A 341-nucleotide genomic window follows, 5' to 3' on the forward strand; every position below is an offset into this window, starting at 1 on the left:
TGGCGAGCCATCACCGCCAAGTGTTCGTAGGCCGTGGCGAAGAGCTAGAAAGGGGAAAAAAAAAGAGATGGCCGGTTAAAAAAAGGGTGCAACACGAGGACTTCCCAGGAGGTCACCCATCCCAGTACTACTCTCGCCCAAGCACGCTTAACTGCGGAGTTCTGATGGGATCCGGTGCACTATTGCTGGTATGGTCGCACCCGTAGTAATATGGTCTCAAATTATTCTTAAGCTGACGCCGTGGAGAGATGATTTTGACGCATCTTCATTCCGACGGACCGTAGGGGATAAAAAATGCATTTTTTGCTGTGCGAGGCCGGCCGATGGGCCTATGGCGCATC

At 52.2% G+C, this 341-nt stretch overlaps 1 non-coding gene across 1 annotated transcript; it reads right to left on the minus strand.

Annotated features, from left to right (window-relative positions):
* Positions 1-83: 83 nt before the first annotated feature.
* Positions 84-202, minus strand: LOC114578587. The gene has a single exon (XR_003699584.1). It is a non-coding gene; the product is annotated as a 5S ribosomal RNA (ribosomal RNA).
* Between the last annotated feature and the right edge of the window lie 139 nt (positions 203-341).

This window comes from Dendrobium catenatum, unplaced genomic scaffold, assembly GCF_001605985.2.
Source record: "Dendrobium catenatum unplaced genomic scaffold, ASM160598v2 original_scaffold_83966, whole genome shotgun sequence".
In the NCBI taxonomy this organism is placed as follows: domain Eukaryota; kingdom Viridiplantae; phylum Streptophyta; class Magnoliopsida; order Asparagales; family Orchidaceae; genus Dendrobium; species Dendrobium catenatum.